Source organism: Bos indicus, chromosome 19 (genome assembly GCF_029378745.1).
Source record: "Bos indicus isolate NIAB-ARS_2022 breed Sahiwal x Tharparkar chromosome 19, NIAB-ARS_B.indTharparkar_mat_pri_1.0, whole genome shotgun sequence".
NCBI classification, from domain to species: Eukaryota; Metazoa; Chordata; class Mammalia; order Artiodactyla; family Bovidae; genus Bos; species Bos indicus.
In genome coordinates this window covers 40,639,805-40,657,482 of record NC_091778.1, presented here as the reverse complement: position 1 = coordinate 40,657,482, position 17,678 = coordinate 40,639,805, and the positions used below count along the sequence as shown (strand labels likewise).

The window sequence follows — 17,678 nt, the reverse complement described above, 5'->3', positions numbered from 1 at the left end:
TCAGCTAGTTTCCAGCGTGTCAGTTTTCAAGTGCTCCCACCCCTTTTATTGGTGGCCAAGAAAAAAGCCAAACCAGATTACAGATACAAAGGGAGTGGAGCTTTGGAATACAAAGCTTGCAGGAATTCTACAGTGGGTGGAAACTGTTTGTATTGAGTCACCATAAGTAGACAAGGAAGACACCACCCATAGGCTCTGGGGGTATAGCTCAGGGGTAGAGCATTTGACTGCAGATCAAGAGGTCCCCGGTTCAAATCCGGGTGCCCCCTTCCTGCTTTACCATTTTACTTCCATTAAATGCTTCACTCCCAGCCCCAGGATGACTAGAGGAGGAAGATAAGAACTCCCAAGGGATTCTTGTCCAGATGAACTAGTTACTCTCATATTCCAAACAATGAGGATAAATCCCTGGAGGATTCCACAGGTCTTCAATTAAGACAAAGCCCCTGAGGAAATTCTTAGATCTGAGAGCTGTGATTACAATTTATCGATATGATGTGTGACAGAATAAAGATAAAGATGTTGGTATAACATATATAGTTGAGGGCTTACTACACACAAGTCTGCGGTGAATTAAAGGATGAAAGAGGGCAGCTGTCCTCAGGGAACTTTGGTAACAGGACCTTTGTAACAACTTTTACAAACAACTTTCCTGAACTTTTCTAACAGGAAGAAGGACACAACTTTTGAGAGAATGACATAGCCTACGGACACAACATAAACTGATTAGAATCAAATGGGACCAAGATGGCAGACAAGTCTAGTCCTTGATCCTCGATCAGAAGTGAAATGACACACCCAGAGGTGCCATGACAGTTCCAAGACACTGTTAGAAGACCAAGGAATGGGCAGTGGCCCAAATCCTGGAACCTTCCCCAAAAGAGTTGGAATAATCCTCCCACTCAATTAGCATACAAAATTACCCAGCCTATAAAAACCAACTACACCACATATCATGGCCACACCTGCCTTCTGCGATGGCCCTCCCTCTGTCTGTGGAGTGTGTTTCTCTCTGAATCTGAATAAATCCATTTCTTACCTATCATTTTGTCTCTCATGGAATTCTTTCTGTGATGAGACATCAAGAACCTGAGCTTTATTAGGCCCTGAAACGAGATACCATAATCTTGTCTGGGTTCAAGTCCCAAGCAGGGTTTTGACTGGGTTCGAGTCCCAATCTATGGTAAAGGGTTTCACTTTCAGTCTAATGGAAGTTCACACATTTGCACCTAGCCATTTAGAGCAAGAGCATTTTATTGCTCAAGAAAGAGATAGCTTTTAAAAAGACCCACCACATAGGGAACTTATTCAGTTCTCTGTAATAATACTCTGTAATAATCTATATGGGGAAAGAATGTATAACTGATTCACTTTGCTGCACAGCAGAAATTAACACAACATTGTAAATCAACTATACTCCAATAAAATAAAAAATAAAAAGACCTACCCACTTTTTCTAGATACAATTTAGAAATCCAGCTCAGTTATATACCTAGAAGTGTCTGCTGCTGGTACCACCAACCCTAGACATTCGTCACTGTGCTGTGGATATTGTTCCAGCTGCACCGACATCTCCACAACAGTTTCTCAAGTTTGACAATGCCAAGTGGAAGCATTTGATTGGCTGAGCCCTGGTCTGACACGTTTGTCGTTTTCCTCCATGAATGGGAGAAGTGTGTGTTAATTGCTCAGCCATGTCCAACTCCTTGCAACCCCATGGACTGTAGCCCGCCAGGCTCCTCTGTCCATGGGATTCTACAGGAAAGAACACTGGAGTGGGTTGCCATTTCCTTTTTCAATGAAGGGGAGATGATGGTCTTATCTCACCAAGTCTGACAACATGAGGTATTACCCCAGAATTGGAGGGGTGTTTGGGTATAAAAGCAAATGTATCATGACCATACATTTTTTTTTCCTCTATGAAGAAACCACTGTAAGAAGAGAGCATCAGATCAGATCAGTCGCTCAGTCGTGTCTCACTCTTTGCGACCCCATGAATCGCAGCACACCAGACCTCCCTGTCCATCACCAACTCCCGAAGTTCACTGAGACTCATGTCCATCGAGTCAGTGATGCCATCCAGCCATCTCATCCTCTGTCGTCCCCTTCTCCTCTTGCCCCCAATCCCTCCCAGCATCAGAGTCTTTTCCAATGAGCCAACTCTTCGCATGAGGTGACCAAAGTACTGGAGTTTCAGCTTCAGCATCATTCCCTCCAAAGAAATCCCTGGGCTGATCTCCTTCAGAATGGACTGGTTGGATCTCCTTGCAGTCCAAGGGACTCTCAAGAGTCTTCTCCAACACCACAGTTCAAAAGCATCAATTCTTCAGCGCTCAGCCTTCTTCACAGTCCAACTCTCACATCCATACATGACCACAGGAAAAACCATAGCCTTGACTAGACGGACCTTTGTTGGCAAAGTAATGTCTCTGCTTTTGAATATGCTATCTAGGTTGGTCATAACTTTCCTTCCAAGGAGTAAGCGTCTTGTAATTTCATGGCTGCAGTCACCATCTGTAGTGATTTTGGAGCCCAGAAAAATAAAGTCTGACACTGTTTCCACTGTTTCCCCATCTATTTGCCATGAAGTGATGGGACTGGATGCCACGATCTTCGTTTTCTGAATGTTGAACTTTAAGCCAACTTTTTCACTCTCCACTTTCACCTTCATCAAGAGGCTTTTTAGTTCCTCTTCACTTTCTGCCATAAGGGTGGTGTCATCTGCGTATCTGAGGTTATTGATATTTCTCCTGGCAATCTTGATTCCAGCTTGTGTTTCTTCCAGTCCAGCGTTTCTCATGATGTACTCTGCATATAAGTTAAATAAACAGGGTGACAATATACAGCCTTGATGAACTCCTTTTCCTATTTGGAACCATTCTGTTGTTCCATGTCCAGTTCTAACTGTTGCTTCCTGACCTGCATACAAATTTCTCAAGAGGCAGATCAGGTGGTCTGGTATTCCCATCTCTTTCAGAATTTTCCACAGTTTATTGTGATCCACACAGTCAAAGGCTTTGGCATAGTCAATAAAGCAGAAATAGATGTTTTTCTGGAACTCTCTTGCTTTTTCCATGATCCAGCGGATGTTGGCAATCTGATCTCTGGTTCCTCTGCCTTTTTTAAAACCAGCTTGAACATCAGGAAGTTCACGGTTCACATATTGCTGAAGCCTGGCTTGGAGAATTTTGAGCATTACTTTACTAGCGTGTGAGATGAATGCAATTGTGCGGTAGTTTGAGCATTCTTTGGCATTGCCTTTCTTTGGGATTGGAATGAAAACTGACCTTTTCCAGTCCTGTGGCCACTGCTGAGTTTTCCAAATTTGCTGGCATATTGAGTGCAGCACTTTCACAGCCTTTCAGGATTTGGAATAGCTCAACTGGAATTCCATCACCTCCACTAGCTTTGTTCATAGTGATGCTTTCTAAGGCCCACTTGACTTCACATTCCAGGATGTCTGGCTTTAGGTGAGTGATCACACCATCGTGATTATCTGGGTTGTGAAGATCTTTTTTGTACAGTTCTTCTGTATATTCTTGCTATCTCTTCTTAATATCTTCTGCTTCTGTTAGGTCCATACCATTTCTGTCCTTTATTGAGCCCATCTTTGCATGAAATGTTCCCTTGGTATCTCTGATTTTCTTGAAGAGATCCCTAGTCTTTCCCATTCTGTTGTTTTCCTCTATTTCTTTGCATTGATCGCTGAGGAAGGCTTTCTTATCTCTTCTTGTTATTCTTTGCAACTCTGCATTCAGATGTTTATATCTTTCCTTTTCTCCTTTGCTTTTCACTTGTCTTCTTTTCACAGCTATTTGTAAGGCCTCCCCAGACAGCCATTTTGCTTTTTTGCATTTCTTTTCCATGGGGATGGTCTTGATCCCTGTCTCCTGTACAATGTCATGAACCTCATTCCATAGTTCATCAGGCACTCTAGCTATCAGATCTAGGCCCTTAAATCTATTTCTCACTTCCACTGTATAATCATAAGGGATTTGATTTAGGTCATACCTGAATGGTCTAGTGGTTTTCCCTACTTTCTTCAATTTAAGTCTGAATTTGGCAATAAGGAGTTCATGGTCTGAGCCACAGTCAGCTCCTGGTCTTGTTTTTGCTGACTGTATAGAGCTTCTCCATCTTTGGCTGCAAAGAATATAATCAATCTGATTTCGGTGTTGACCATCTGGTGATGTCCATGTATAGAGTCTTCTCTTGTGTTGTTGGAAGAGGGTGTTTGTTATGACCAGTGCATTTTCTTGGCAAAACTCTATCAGTCTTTGCCCTGCTTCATTCCGTATTCCAAGGCCAAATTTGCCTGTTACTCCAGGTGTTTCTTGACTTCCTACTTTTGCATTCCAATCCCCTATAATGAAAAGGACATCTTTTTTTGGGTGTTAGTTCTAAAAGGTCTTGTAGGTCTTCATAGAACCGTTCAACTTCAGCTTCTTCAGCATTACTGGTTGGGGCATAGACTTGGATTACTGTGATATTGAATGGTTTGCCTTGGAAATGAACAGAGATCATTCTGTCGTTTTTGAGATTGCATCCAAGTACTGCATTTTGGACTCTTTTGTTGACCATGATGGCCACTCCATGATAAGTTATAAATTTCAGTCCTGGCAGCTAAGGGTTTGCTTTCTCATACCCCTTTATTTCCTATTTGTTAAAATTAATTAAAAATTTTGTATTAAATCGTGTTCACATTTTATCATGATCATGTAAATACTATTGACTATTTGTCAGTTATATATACTGTGATAGCATTTTCTTTCTTGAAAACTTTTCTGAAGAAAATTACCTCATTATCTCACTTGTGTATTTTTCTTTGTGCCTGTTGAACAATTTGAACTTCAACAGTCTCAGGGTGCAATTACACGCTTGGCCAAACCTACCAAATTAATTTTTCAAGGAAGTTCTGACAGCCTGTATCCTTCTGTTTCAGGCTGTTTAGACCTGCCATCCAGCTTGGGGTGCCTTGCAAATTCCTAATCCTTCTCCTCTAGGCTGGATTCTTTGTTTCCTGGGTACTGTTTTCCTTTTCTTAGTTTCCTTCTTTGTATGGTCAAAAATAACCCCCAGGAGCTTCCTAAGAAAGAATATATGGGAGGCAAAAAGTCCTGGTGTGTTTGAAAATATATTTATTTTACCTAAACACTTGAGAGATAGTTTGAGAATAAAATTATTATTGAGAATTTTTTTTCAGAAGTTTGCAAATAACTGTCTTCTAGCATCTCTTGGTAGATTTGATGGCGTTCTTATTTCTATATGTGAATGCTTTCTGTCTATAAAAATCTTAGAATCTTTGTTCCTGATGTTCTGAAGTTTTTCAATGATGTACTTGGTGATTCCTTTCAATCTAGAGACTTAATATTAAATGTTATTATTATTTTAAAATTTTTTATTTTTTATATTTCTTTTTATTTGTTTATTTATTTGGCTGTGCCAGGTCTGATCTTCAATCTTCATTGCAGGATACGGTAGTTGCATCATGTGGAATCCAGTTCCATGACCTGGGCCTCCTGCATTGTGAGCCTGGAGTCTTAACAGCTGGACCACCAGGGAAGTACCAAATTTTATTATTTCTTTGATACTTTGTTCTCTTTCATTTGCTCACTGGGGAAATTATCTTTTCTCTCTTACTGTTCCTTTGTCTCACCACCCCCCGCCCTGCCCCCCGCCCGACTCATTTGTCTTTTTGTCATACTTTCTAGGAGATTTACTCATATTATCTGACAATGTTAGCTTTTTGATTTTAGTTTTCTCATGGTTCCAATTGGTCCTTTGTTATTACATCCTGTTCTAGTTTTATGGATACTGGTTAGTGTCTTGTTTCTTTAAAATCAAGGGTATGCCTCTTACACTGTTGGTGGGAATGCAAACTAGTACAGCCACTATGGAGAACAGTGTGGAGATTCCTTAAAAAACTGGAAATAGAACTGCCTTATGACCCAGCAATCCCACTGCTGGGCATACACACTGAGGAAACCAGAATTGAAAGAGACACGTGTACCCCAGTGTTCATCGCAGCACTGCTTATAATAGCCAGGACATGGAAGCAACCTAGATGTCCATCAGCAGATGAATGGATAAGAAAGCTGTGGTACATATACACAATGGAATATTACCCAGCCATTAAAAAGAATACATTTGAATCAGTTCTAATAAGGTGGATGAAACTGGAGCCTATTATACAGAGTGAAGTAAGCCAGAAAGAAAAACACCAATACAGTATACTAACGCATATATATGGAATTTAGAAAGATGGTAACAATAACCCTGTATACGAGACAGCAAAAGAGACACTGATGTATAGAACAGTCTTTTGGACTCTGTGGGAGAGGGAGAGGGTGGGATGATTTGGGAGAATGGCATTGAAACATGTATAATATCATATATGAAACAAGTCGCCAGTCCAGGTTTGATGCATGATACTGGATGCTTGGAGCTGGGGCACTGGGACGACCCAGAGGGATGGTATGGGGAGGGAGGAGGGAGGAGGGTTCAGGATGGGGAACACGTGTATACCTGTGACGGATTCATGTTGATATATGGCAAAACCAATACAATATTGTAAAGTTAAAAATAAAATAAAATAAAAGAAGTATACAGATAAGCAGAAAAAATAAAAAATAAAATAAAATCAAGGCTATGGTTTTTCCAGGGGTCATGTATGGATGTGAGAGGTGGACTGTAAAGAAGGCTGAGCACTGAAGAATTGATGCTTTTGAACTGTGGTGTTGGAGAAGACTCTTGAGAGTCCCTTAGACTGCAAGGAGATCCAACCAGTCCATCCTAAAGGAGATCAGTCCTGGGTGTTCATTGGAAGGAATGATGTTGAAGCTGAAACTCCAATACTTTGGCCACCTCATGTGAAGAGCTGACTCATTTGAAAAGACCCTGATGCTGGGAAAGATTGAGGGCAAGAGGAGAAGGGGACGACAGAGGATGAGATGGTTGGATGGCATCACCGACTCGATGGACATGGGTTTGGGTAGACTCTGGGAGTTGGTGATGGACAGGGAGGTCTGGCGTGCTGCAGTTCATGGGTTCGCAAAGAGTCGGACATGACTGAGCGACCGAACTGAACTGAACTGAGGTATTCTTCTTCTCCAGGAAGTGTTTATTTTTCCCTTAAAGTCCTTTCTTCTGCTGTTTCTTTTGGTTTGGGATTCTTGTGCTGAGAGCATTCACCAATTAACTCCATAGGATAAAGGCTACTGGAAACTCTGTGTTCTTGGGTAGGGCTTGCTGACTGGTGAACTTACTTGTGAGAAACCCAATGCTGAGCAGTTTTTTCATTTGGGAACTTCCAAATGTCTGTATCTGTGGATCACTATCCCCTACATTCCTCAGTTCATTTAGTTTCTCCATAGAAAAATTCTGAGATCTCCGGCCTAGAATAAACACACTAATGCTATCATTTTGGGAGTAGGACAGGGAGGAAGAAGGGAATTAGTGATCCTGTTTTTTAATAAGCAGACATTCAATTAATCCCCACCGCAGATTCTGAAAGCCCTTGGCAATCCAACTGGAAGTAGAGGAGTCTCTCAGGTTCAGTCGCTTCAACAAATCTTTCACCTGTGGGACTGGAAATTCAGAGATTAAAAATCTCAACTGCTCCTTATACAGACTTTCACCAAAATTCCCTATTTGCAGCCCACCTGGTGGTGCCGAGTTCCTAGTTTTCCCAGGGTTCCTCAACTATCAGTTCTCTTCTCGATTCCTCTCCAGCTCTCCCTCTTGGAACCCGCGTTTCACTTTCTGTATGTATGGATTTGACTACTCTAGTGCCTCATACAAGTGGAATCAAACAGTATTTGTCTTTTGTGTCTGACTTATTTCACTTAGCATAAAGTGAAGATTCAAGATTCCTCCACGTTGTAGCAGGTGTCATAATGTTAGGAGAAACACGGACTGAAACCATCTACCCTGGCCAGGCACCGTAGTAACCATTTGCATGATTTATTCTACAACAGGAGATTTTGGAAGGAACATGAAATTAACAAGCCACCACCAACTGAAAAAATTTGGGAAAGGTCAAAAGGAGATGTGCGGGGAGCGAGCTCCGCCCCTGGCAAAGGTCATGAGGAAGGAGGCTTGGCATACAAGGCGGGATCAAGCCTCAGGAGTCTCCCTGGGAATTCTCGAGCATCTACCCCCAAAACCAGAGTCTGCCTACTTTCTGCTTTGTGCTTTCACCTACACCTCTGACTTTACGGGGGGCTGTCCCCCACTACCTCTCTCTGAAAAAAGAGTTAGCTTACAGCTCCAGTTAATAATTCCTGGGTGTGACAGTGTTTCAACCTACAAACTCCTTTGGAAGTCCTCTAGCCTGCCTGAATAGGTTTTTTCCGGCAACATGTGATTGTTCAGAGCCTCCCAACTGTGAGAGGCAGGAGATGTTCTAAACTGTCTAAACACAGATTCCTTTGAGCAGTTAAAAGATTGATTAGAAATTGTATTGGTGAAGGGTTTTTCACTTGTTGGGCCAATGTTTGCTGCTAAGTCTCCATATCCCTTACCTGCTGTGTCCCTGGCAGTGTATTGATTAATATAATTGGTGTAAATAGTAGCTTTAATGTTTGTAACCTGGGACCCTTGAGTTAATTATTTTTCTTGTTATAGCCCACCACACCTTTGCTCTGTAGGAATGCAACTTTATCTAATGCTTTTTGGAGGCTGGCGCCTGACTTTAGAATAATCACCTTTAGAGAAAAATAAGTTTCTTAAAATGTTAACAGGCCTCCGGGCCAGAAGATGATGCAAATCACCTAAACTTTTGCATATGATAAGTTTGCAGGAAGAAAGCCTGGCTTACTGCATGACTCTACCCCTTCCCCCATTATCCTCTATGCATAACTTATGGTATAAAAACTACTTTGGAAAATAAAGTGCGGGCCTTGTTCACCGAAACTTGGTCTCACCATGTCGTTCTTTCTCTTACCTTCTGGCTGAATTATTCAGCCTCTTTTTTCCACTGAATTTCCTCACTGAGCTATCCTTATTTCAGCCTCTTTTCTCCACTGAATTTCCTCACTGAGCTATCCTTATTCTATTACTCTTTATATCCTTAATTAAAGTTTAATTAAGCAGTTGTTTCCTGATCCTCGCTGATGCCGTCCCCGCTTCGAATTCCCTGGATCCACCAGGGCTGGACCCCGGCAGAGATGCCACATTGTCCTACCATCCTCCCAGAATCCTCCTGGTTGGAATCTGTCTTGGCTGACCAATGTGTGTGCCACCAGGATGGAAGGACCCTGAGTCAGAATGATTGGCCAGAGACAACCTGGAAGCTTATCCCCTTGCCATAAACCTGAGACAGAGAGCCACACGGCAGAGCAATCTTCCTGGGTTCCCTTACCTTCCTGCTCTCTGCCTGGGCATCCCATCCCAGTAAAGTCTCTTGCTTTGTCAGCAAGTGTGCCTCTGTGGACAGTTCATTTGAGACTAGAAGGGGTCCTCCTTCCTGCAACAAGAATTTCATTTCTTTCTAAGGCTAAATTTATATATACATATATATAATATATAGCAATATATTAACATATAATAATTATTATATATACATACATTATATTATATTGCATTGTAATATATTATAATATATAATATATATATATATATATACTCAGAAGGGGAATTGATGGGTCATATGATAATAATTCTATATATAATTTTTTGAGGAACTGCCATATATTCAGAGATATTTTTGAATTATTTATACCTAGTGGGACCCAGACCTCCACACTTGTTTCTTTATCTTACAGGTCATTAATATATATGTAATATAATAAAATAAATATATAATATATATTTAATATATATTATATAAATATAATATATACATATATAATTTTAAATAAAAATATAAATATATAGAGAAAATATATAAATAATATATTATATATTATATAATTTATCATTATTGTGATATTATATTATAATATATTATATATTATTATATATGATATTATATATATTTTTAATAAAAATATATAAATATACACAGAGAATATAGATAATATATTATATACTATATTTTTATATATTATGATATTATATTATAATATATTATATATTATTATTATATATGGTATTATATATATATATATATATATATATATATATATGGCTTCCCAGGTGGCTCAGTGGTAAAGAACTCGTCTGTCAGTGCAGGAGATGCAGGAGACATGAGTTCTATCCTTGGGTCGGGAAGATCCCCTGGAGGAGGAAATGGCAACCCACAACAGTATTCTTGCCTGGAAATCCTATGGACAGAGGAGCCTAGTGGGCTACAGTCCATGGAGTTGCAAAGAGTTGGATGAGACTGAGTGCGCACACACACAAACACACACACACACACATGATATGGTACAGGGGCTTCCCTGGTAGCTCAGATGGTAAACAGTCTGCCTGCAATATACACAATTCGTATGTATGTGTGTATTTATATTTTGTATATATATATATTTTTTTTGTTTATCCATCCATCAGTGGACACTTGCATTGCATTGCTTTCAGCTATTGGCTACTGTGTATAATACTACTATGAACAGAATGAACAGAATATACAAATATTTGTTTGAGTGCCTACATTAGTTTCTTTGGAGCATATACTCAGAGGTGGAATTGCTGCATCATATGATAATTCTATATATAATTTTTTGAGGAACTGCCATATACCCAGTTATTTTTGAACTATTTATACCTAGTGGGACCCAGGCCTCCACACTTGTTTCTTTATCTTACAGGTCATTTTAATATGCTTTCAAAATGTAGTGTACTGCCAGAGTCAACACTTAGGTTTCAGCTTCCTCTTTTCTGCTAAATCATAGCCCCCACCATCACCACTTTCCATGTTCAAAAACTGACCCAGCTCTTCTCTTCCCTTTTCAGTTCTCTTTTTTCCATGTCAAGTTATATATGTTATTGTTTTGGCAGAGTTTTGGGAGGGAATGAAGCTAAATACACATGTTCCGTGTTTGTTTCTCATGCTAAATTCTTTTTTTTTGGAAAGAGGTGCTGTGCTGCGTGGCAAGTGGGATCTTAGTTCTCTAACCAGGGATTGAACTCAAACTGCCTGCAGCAGAAGCATGGAGTCTTAACCACTGGACCTCCAGGGAAATCCCAATAATTATATTTACATGGATTTTATTTATTTTTGGCTGTGCTGCGTCCTGTTGTTGAGCGGGCTTTTCTGTAGCTGTGGCTAGTGGGAGCCACTCTTGTTGTAAAGCGTGGGCTCTAGGGTGTGAGGGCTTCAGTAGTTGTGGCTCATGGGTTTAGCTGATTTGCAGCGTATGGGATCTTCCTGGATCAGGGATTGAACCCTGCATTGGCAGGCAGATTCTTTAACACTGAGCCACCAGGGAAGCCCTATATTTATTTTTAAATGTGTATAAATGTGGCCCGTCTCTTGAGTTGGAATTTCTTAGGAGCAAGAGCTTTGCTGTGCTTGCTCTCTGTAGTGGCCAGGAGTCCTCTTCCATTCTCACAGTCACTCGTTTGCTCATGTAATCACAATACAGAATGCCTACTACATGCTCGATACACACTGGTTGCTCCTTATAGGACGGCAATCGTTAGGCAAACAACAGACATAACTCTACCAACATACACACTGGGTCGAATGAAAGCTGTCTTCTCAGTTTCCTGCCCTTTTTGTTGTGTCTCTGTTTTGATAGACACATGCTAGGACTATAATCAAAGTTGCTTTCAACATACCTAGCCACCTCCACCTTTTTACACTAGTAATTAAAAGGCCACCCTTTTAATTAAGTCTTGCAACACTTAACAGAATTTGGACTTATTACAGCACAAGTAGAACATTTCATTGCCCAGCACGAGCCCTAACTTCAAATCCTCCTGCTCCCTATGCAATCACTACACCTTTTTTTGTCTCTTAATAGTTTCCTAGAAACCCGGTAGCTTTGAGTCCAATTCTACCCAGTGTTGCTGAGAAAGTTTTTGAGAAAGTTCAGCTGAAACAAAACTTAATTAAACATCAGAGTGTGGAAGAAGGGACTTCTTCCCTCCTTTTGCTCTCCTTTCACTGGCTGATGGCCACGTGCTGGTGGGGGTCAGAACTCCGTGATGGAGTATTTCAGCACAAAGCAGCTGGCTCCTGTTTCAATTCAGTTTTTTTCCACAAAAACCCCTCCCTTTCTAAGAGACACCTTAAACCCACCTGGCATCACTTTTACAGGCTTGTTTGTAGAGTGATAACCGAAAAGCTTAGATATCCCTTCCTGTGCCACTTAGTAAGAATTGCTTCAGTGGATGGACCAGGTGCCACACACTCAGTGCTATACTTTGACTTTGAATCTTGCCCCTCAGTTTGCCCCAAGGGTGGGGTGGGTACTACAGGTATATGCAGTTTGACAATAACTGGTCAACGTGTCACAAAAACATCTGAACCACAGAGTGAAAAAATTACCTTTTTTTCAATTCTTTTTTGTTCCTGAGTAACTTAAGTGAAAAATTGTATGAGATCATCTCTCTAATGAGAGACCTAAAAGAAAGGTCACTTCTGAAACCTATATTTTTTTAATCAATGAGAGTAGATGTAAATATCTAGCTAGTGTTTAATAATATTGCATTTGGCTTTTCATTCTGTTTATTGCAAGTGATACTGATTTTCTTTTTTTTAATGACAGCCTTATTGATATAAATATATATGATACAATGTACCTATCAAACACACACAATTTAATGGTTTTAGTATATTCAGAGTTGTGCAACCCTCACCACAATCAACTGTAGAACCTTTTATCATCCCCAAAAGAAACCCCATATCCATTAGTAATCACTCCCCGTTTCCTCCAATCTATCCATCTGCAGATAACCACAGATCCACTTTTTGTCTCCACGCGTGCATACGTGCTAAGTTGCTTCAGTCGTGTCTGACTAACTTTGCAACCCTATGGACTGTCCATGGGGTTGCAAGAGTCAGACACAGTAACTAAACAACCACCACCATGGACTGTAGCCCACCAGGCTCCTCTGTCCATGGGATTCTCCAGGCAAGAATACTGGAGCATGCTGACATGCCCTCCTCCAGGCTCTTCTGCCCATTAGAGGTCAAAGCACGGTTATATATGGTTTTGAGACTGAGGGATGTAACATTGACAGTTTACACAATCCAGGTCTACAGGTACAATGCAAGCAGTGGGTGAGTCACGAGTCACAGGATTAAGAAGGAAGGTTATCTCCTGAGGAGTTATGACCTTTGATGAGATTAAGAAGGAACGTTATCTCTAAGGATATCGTTATCTCTAGTTAATGCAGAGGCACAATACCCACTAAAGGGGAGGGAGGAGGACCAGATGGACAAAGAAAATTTTTATGTTTAAACTTTTCTTGTCTTCTTGTTTTGTTGTTTGTTGGCCACGCTGAATGTAGCGTATATATGTGGGATCTTAGTTCCCCAACTAGGGATCAAATCTGTACCTCCCGCAGAGGAAGCAGAGTCTTAACCACTGGACTGCCAGAGAAGTCCCCCAGTTTTTCTTGTCTTGTTATAAAATGTGAGTTTTATTTCAGCGCTATGAATATTCATATATAACTTTTTGTATGGATATATGTTTTCATTTAACCTATGTATATATATTGAAGAGTGGAATGCTGTGTCATTTGGTGACTATGTTTAACCTTTTGAGTACCCACTAGACTGTTTCCAAAGGGTTGATTTTCCTTTACAGCTATGAGAACTAATAAGTGAATTTAGCAAGGTTGTAAAATATAAGGTTAATGTACAAAAATTATGTTTTTATATATGAAAACAAGTTTCTCCTACTCACAGACTCAGTTCTAACCACCAAATGTGTGAGAGTTTTTCTCACATCAAGTAACTCTCTGGTTCTCTGTGGATATCAACTGGGTGTCCAACATTAAATTTTTTTCCCTTTTTTTTTTGACTGTAACCATTCTAGTGGGGCTGACATGGTTTCTCCCTGTATTATTTTATTTTATTTTTTAATTGCACCACATAGCATGTGGGACCTTAGTTTTGTAGCCAGGGATTGAACCCGAATCCCTTGCATTGGAAGCATGGAGTCTTAACCACTGGACCACCAGTGAAGTCCCCAACATTCAATTTAATTCAGTTCTGATACTTTCTACCTAGAGTCAGCATCCATAGGATGAAGGACTCAGTCTCATTCGAGTGTCCCCCCACCCCTGAAACTTCAGGTACCAAATGCAAGTCCAGGTTGTCACCTGTACTTCTGACCAACCAGCTATGTATCATTGGTTCCCATACTTCTTCAGTACCACAGTTTGCTAGAACAGCTCACGGAACTCAGGGAAACAGTTTACTTACTGTTAGTCGCTTACTTATGTCCACTTCCTTGCGACCCCATGGACTCTAGCCCACCAGGCTCCTCTGTCCATGGGATTCTCCAGGCAAGAATACTGGAGTGGGTAACCATTCCCTTCTCCAGGGGATCTTCCCGACCCAGGGATCAAACCAGGGTCTCCTGCATTGCAGGCAGATTTTTTACCATCTAAACCAGTGGGGGATCCTCCAGGCAAGAATACTGGAATGGGTTGCCTGGAGAATCCCCACGGACAGAGGAGCCTGGCGGACTAGAGTCCATGGTGTCACAAAGAGTCAGACATGACTGAGCGACTAAGCACATAAAAGGACACAACTGAGAAAGAGCCAAATGGAAGAGAAGCATAAGGAAGGTATGTGGGAAGGAGCCTGAGGCTTCCATGACCTTTCTGGATGGGCTGCCCTCCCAGCATCTCCATGTGTTCACCAACCAGGAAGCTCTGGAATCCTTTCAGTTAAGAGTTTATTTTAAATGGACACTTCATTATGTAGGTCTGTCCGCTGCTGATTAACTCAAACTCCAGTCTTTTTCCTCTCCCATGCAGTCAGCAGGTGGGGCTCAAATATCCAACCCTGTAGTCTCAAGGTTGTTTCCCCTGGCAACCAGCTATCCTGTAGTAATAGGCGGGTTGAAAGAGGCTTGTTATGAATAACAAAAGATGTCCCTTTCATCTTTATTGCTCTTATCCCTTAGGCAATTAGAAGTGGATTAAGAGCTCCTGCTAAGAGATGAATACCAAATATTTCATTTCTTATTTCATCACAATATCACAATTTTGTTGTTCTTCAGTCGTTCAGTCTTGTCTTACTCTTTGTGACCCCATCCGTGGACTGCAGCGCTCCAGGCTTCCCTGCCCTTCACCATCTTCACCCTGCCCTTCACAAATGTATACCAATATTGGGCTTCCCAGGGGGTGCTGTGGTAAAGAACTTACCTGCCAATGCAGGTTAGTGGTAAGAGACAAGAGTTTTATCTCTGGGTCAGGAAGATGCCCTGAAGGAGGGCATGGCAATCCACTCCAGTGTTCTTGCCTGGAGAATCCCATGGACAGAGGAGCCTGGCGGACTACAGTCCATAGGGTCACAAAGAGTTGGACACGACTGCAGAGACTTAGTACACACCCACCCATTGAATCACTCTGTTGTGCACCGCAATTTAAATAGTGTTACAGGTCAATTATACTTCAAAAACAAACAAATAGACTAGTAAAAAAGAGATCAAATTTGTGGTTACTGGAGGTAGCCTGTGGTGGGTAGGGTGGGGGAACTGGATGAAGGTAGTCGAAAGGTATGAATTTCCAGTTATAAAATAAACAAGTACCAGGGATGTAATGTGGTTGTTCAATTGCTTAGTCATGTCCGACTCTTTCCGACCCCATGGACTGCAACACACAAGGCTGTTCTGTCCTTCACCATTGCTGGGAGTTTTCTCAGATTCATGTCCATTGAGTCGGTGATGCCATCTAAACATCTCATCCTCTGCTGCCCCACTGTCCTTTTCCTTCAGTCTTTCCCAGCATCAGGGTTCTTTTCCAGCGGGTTGGCTCTTTACATCAAATGGCCAGTGTACTGGAGTTTCAGCCTCAGCATCAGTCCTTCTAATAAATATTTAGGGCTGATTTCCTTTAGAATTAGCTGGTTTGATCATCTTGCCATCCATGGGATTCTCAAGAGTCTTCTCTAGCACCACAATTCAAAAGCATCAATTCTTTGGTGCTCAGCCTTCTTTATGGTCTAACTCTTACATCCATACATGAGTACTGGGAAAATCCTAGTTTTGACTATATGCATCTTTATCAACTTCCCTGGTGGCTCAGATGGTCAAGAATCTGCCTGCAATGCAAGAGTTTGATCCCTGGGTCAGGAAGATCCCCTGGAAAAGGGGATGGCTGCCTACTCCAGCATTCTTGTCTGGGGAATGGACAGGGGAGCCTGGTGGGCTACAGTTCATGGGTTGCAAAGAGTTGGACATAACTGAGCAAATTTCACCTTTGTCGGCAAAGTGATGTCTCTACTTTTTAATATGCTGTCTAGTTTTGCCATAGCTTTCCTTCCCAGGAGCAGCATCTTTTAATTTTATAGCTGTAGTCACCATCTGCAGTGATTGTGGAGCCCAGGAAAATAAAATCTGTCCCTGATTCCACTTACTCCTCTTCTATTTGCCATAATATGATGGGACTGGATGCCATGATTTTCGTTTTTTTAACATCGAGTTTCAAGCCAGCTTTTTCACTCTTCTCTTTCACCTTCATCAAGAAGCTCTTTAGTTCCTCTTCACTTTCTGCCATTAGAGTGGTATCAGCTGTGTATTTGAAGTTGTTGGTATTTCTTCCCACAATCTTGATTCCAGCCTGTGATTCATCCAGCACAGCATTTTGCATGATGTATTCTGCATATAGGGCTTCCCTGCTGGCTCAGATGGTGAAGAATCTGCCTGCAATGCAGGAGACCTGGGTTCGATCCCTGGGTTGCAACAATCCCCTGGAGAAGAGAACGGCAACCCACTCCAGTATTCTTGCCTGGAGAATTCCATGGACAGAGAAGCCTGGTGAACTACAGTCCATGGGGTCGTAAAGAATCAGACATGACTGAGTGACTAACACACACACACACACATTCTGCATATAAGTTAAACAAGCAGGGTGACAATATACAGCCTTGTTATACTTCTTTCCAAATTTTGAACCATGAGTTGTTCCCTGTCCATTTTTAACCATTGCTTCTTGATTGGCATACAGGTTTCTCAGGAGACAGGTAAGATGGTCTGATACTCCCATCTCTTTAAGAATTTTCTACAATTTGTTGTGATCCACACGAAGGCTTTAGTATAGTCAATGAAACAGAAGTAGATGTTTTTCTGGAATTCCCTTGCTTTTTACATGATCCAACGAATGTTAGCAATTTGATCTCTGGTTTCTCTGCTTTTTCTAAACTTAGCTTGTACATCTGGAAGTTCTGGGTTCACATATTGTTGAAGCCTAGCTTGAAGGATTTTGAGCATAATCTTGCTAGCATGTGAAATGAGAGTAACTGATGGTAGCTTAACATGATTAATATAATTAACACTGTCAGATGTTATATATGAAACTTCTTAGGAGAGTAAATCCTTAGAGTTCTCATCACAGGGAAAATTTTCCTCTTTCTTTTATTTTGCTTCTATATCAGAGGATAGATGTTGGCAAAAAAAGAATAAAGGTGAAAAAAATGTATTCATGAGAAAGACAAATTCTGCTCAGTTAATAAAGGATATAGAGGTAAATACATCTATAAATATTTGTTGTGAATTTACTATGTGCCAGCAGTGAGATCACACCTTAGTTGGGAAGACAGAAAATAAATAAATGCA

At 41.0% G+C, this 17,678-nt stretch overlaps 1 non-coding gene across 1 annotated transcript; it reads left to right on the top strand.

Moving 5' to 3' along the window:
• Window positions 1-197: 197 nt before the first annotated feature.
• TRNAC-GCA (transfer RNA cysteine (anticodon GCA)) lies at window positions 198-269 on the top strand. The gene has a single exon. It is a non-coding gene; the product is annotated as a tRNA-Cys (tRNA).
• The last annotated feature ends 17,409 nt before the right edge of the window (window positions 270-17,678 follow it).